Here is a 3,828-nt window from a genome sequence, read left to right as displayed (position 1 = left end):
ACCCCCCCCTCCACCACTCGCTGTCCTTACTGTGGATGCGGGCGGTGAGAGCAGCGGTCGGAGCTGCTATGGCCATCTCCCAGCGTGGCGGGCTCCGGTGTCCTCTCCTGGAGTCCTCTCCTCTCTGCTCCTCCCGGCGCTAGGCGTCCAATAGGATCGCCTGATGTTTTGGCCAATCAGGAAACGGGTTTCATACCTGCTTCCGGATTGGCCGGAAGGAGGATCAGTGTTGCAACAGCGAAAATTCATTCGCTGTTGCAACACACCAGGATGGGCTCAGGACGCATGCTCTGCGACCCAAGTCCACAATATTTTTAAGCCTATTAAAACCTATTGCTCTAATCAGGTGCTTCAAAAAAAAAAAATGGGACGGGTTGCCACTGCTTTCAGGTCACCTAAAATAATCAGAAGCTCCAACCAAGTGGGTTCTTACATTCAGATGTGTCCCTCACCGGTGGTTCTCATGTCTTTGGCTTTGCTTGATGGGGCCAGATCATTAGGAGCAACCAATACTGGAAGGGCTGCAAGTCACAAGAAGTCAGTGTTGACTGCAATCTTCTCTTTCATGGAGTCCAACAAGCAAAATGTAATATGACGGGACATCTGCACTTTTCTACCACCACCTAAAATTGACTAGACTCCTTCAAATTAAGGGCAAGATGTACCAAAGACGTAGTAAAGCTCTGAAAAGGACTGAGGGGGTGAATCAATTGTCAGCTGTTGTCCCTCTATTGTCAGACTGGTGTTTATAGAGTTTCTTTGTATTTTTGTATGATGTGTTTTTAAGGAAGCTGAAATAAAATAGCGATTGTATACGACTTCTGGTTCCGTTCCACCAACCCAATGAATCTAGGGGATTTCTGGGATGTCAATATGTCATCATTCCAAATAATTCACAAGATGTATCTAAAAATACAATATTAATGTAAAATATATTCATATATAAAAAAGGGAAAAAAATTATATCCAAAATATGCATCTATGTGTTAATACATATTGGGGGGAGATTTACTTAAACTGGAGAGTGCAAAAATCTGGTGCAGTTCTATATAGAAACCAATCAGCTTCCGGGTTTTAGATTCAAAGCTTAATTGTACAAGCTGAAGTTAGAAGCTGATTGGCTACCATGCAGAGCTGCACTGGATTTTGCACTCTCCAGTTTTAGTAAATCAATGTCATTAGGAACATTTTCCCCATCATGCATGCCCTAAACCAAATGTCCGGTGGTGCTAAATATTCTGCGATATATAAAAAAGAATGTGACCTGGCACAACCACTAATGGCAGACCCCCGTCCCTAATATATAATGCAGAAAAAAGGAAGGGAAAGTGGAACTTTAGATGAGGCTTGTCATTGAAAATGATGATACATGAGATGTGTGTGTATATATATATATGAAAGATGTATTGTCTTTAAAAAAAAATTATATATCGATCTATAGTCAATAATATTAAATTTGTAGTCAATAAGACTTACACAAAACATATAATGCTTATAACATAGAATACAAATAATCTATGAACATGATTGGTATGTACAATGCAAAAACAAATCATTCAGAACGTCATATAAAAATAATTAATGAGATAAATACATAAATCACTCATACATGAAATAGTACAGAAATACATGAGTAATTGCATATTAAGAACCAGGCTGGCCTTGGCTCCTTGTATTTGAAACTCTACACGTTTCGTGGCATTTCAGCCACTCATCAGGAGTGGGATGCAAGATTGTACTGTAAAAATGGGTAGATAAATGTCAGTTTATATATAATGCCCTCTAGGGCAGAGGTCTCCAAACTGCGGCCCGGGGGCCGGATGTGGCCCTTTGCTTGCAATTATTAGGCCCTTGGGACACTATGCCTCCCTTTGATACAAGGCTCTATTCATTCTACACCGACAATGGGGCATAATTCCTATCACTGATACCAACAATAGAGCAATCTTCATACCCCTGACCCCAACAATGGGGCACTGTTTTTCCTATGGACACCAATGATGGGACTCTATTCCTCCCACTGACACCAATGATGGGGCACTATTCCTCCCACTGATACTAGCAATGGGGCACTATTCCTCCCACTGATACCAGCAATGGGGCACTTTTCCTCCCACTGACACCAACAATGGGGCACTATTCCTTCCACTGATACCAACAATTGGGCACTATTCTTCCCACTGACATCAATTATTAGGCACTATTCCTCCCACTGGCACCAATGATGGGGTACTATTCCTCCCACTGACACCAACAATGGGGCACTATTCCTTACACTGATACCAACAATTGGGCACTATTCCTCCCACTGACACCAATGATGGGGCACTATTTCTTCCCCTATTATCGACAATGGGGGCAATATTTCTCCCACTAATACCAATGATGGGGCATCCTTTACTCCCATTGACGCCAGGGCATTTTCTACTCACACTGGCCACAGTCCGGCCCCCTCAAAGTAAGAAGGACAGTAAACGGCCCTTTGTTCATAAAGTTTGGAGACCTCTGCTCTAGGGGAAGGAAATCGAGGTATAGCAACATGTTAGTTACTTACAAACCAGCTCCCAGGCTGGGCCCAGCTACTACACAGGAAATTATGGGGGCCTTCGATAAAATGTCTGCCCCGGGGTTGAGACAGGAGACCCCCTCCAGACCACAGGGAACAGCCAGAGGACAGTCCAGGTTGCCATGACACAGTCCCTGTGTGTGGTGTGTGCACAGATCGTACATGATGTGCTGCAAAGATGTGTAAAAAATTATATTGGGTGAGTGAATGAATAAAAAGCAAATATATGTATGTAAATGTGATAAATGGAATATCTATGTGTTCCCTCGAGGGGACTACCGTGAGTGTGAAAGTGACCAGAAAACAAAAAGTTTTATGCATCACATATTTCAGGTAATAGGGGGGTCTCCACATGACTCCATTCATATACATATTGGTTGTGTTTTTTGAGCACCCTCCATGGAGTGTATTTTAACATTTTGCTTGTTAAGCACTTTTTTTGATTTCTGGTCACATTCACACACACACACCACTTTCACACTCACTGTAATCCCCTTGAGGGAATGGTGATTCCATGTTGATGGGGAAAAAGGCCTCTTTCCGACAACCCTGGCCGGTAGTTGTTAAGATCTGTGGGTGGTGGGCTTATTGGAATCTGGAAACCCGTCCCAGACCCCACCCCTCCGATATAAATGGGTATCGGGTACCCATTCACCCCAAAAAGCAGTAAAATGTAAAAAAAAAAAAAAAACAAGATCCAGTTTTTGACAAGTCCTTTATTAAAAAAATATCTCCGAGCTGTCTTCTCCCGGTGCTGTTCTCTTCTTCCTCGCTGCCGCTATCTTCTTCCTCACCGCCGGTTACCTGCTAAAAACAAAAAAGCCGTTCTTCTCCTGAGGCTGTCTTCTTCCGTTGTCTTATCCCCTTCCGCTGTCTGACATCTCTTATATAGCCATGGGGTGTGGCCATTCAATTACGTCAACCGGAGATCCCGCCCCTTGTGACATCATCGGATGGTCACGCCCCATGGCTATATTAGAGATGCCAGACTGCGGGCGAAAACACAATGAAGGAAGACAGCAACAGAAGAAGAGCGGCTTTTCTTTTTTTAAGTGGTAACCGGCGGTGAGGAAGAAGACAGCAGCGGGAGAAGACGGCACCGGGAAAAGACAGCAGCCGGAGAAGACGGCACCGGGAGAAGATGGCACCAGGAGAAGACGGCACCGGTAGAAGTTGGCAGCGGGAGAAGATGGCAGCGAGAGAAGACGGCAACGGGAGAAGACAGCAACGGGAGAAGACAGCAACGGGAGAAGACAGCAACG

Source organism: Aquarana catesbeiana, linkage group LG09 (genome assembly GCF_042186555.1).
Source record: "Aquarana catesbeiana isolate 2022-GZ linkage group LG09, ASM4218655v1, whole genome shotgun sequence".
Classification (NCBI taxonomy): Eukaryota; Metazoa; Chordata; class Amphibia; order Anura; family Ranidae; genus Aquarana; species Aquarana catesbeiana.
The sequence above is the reverse complement of the archived record's forward strand: the minus strand, read 5'-3'. Positions refer to the sequence as shown.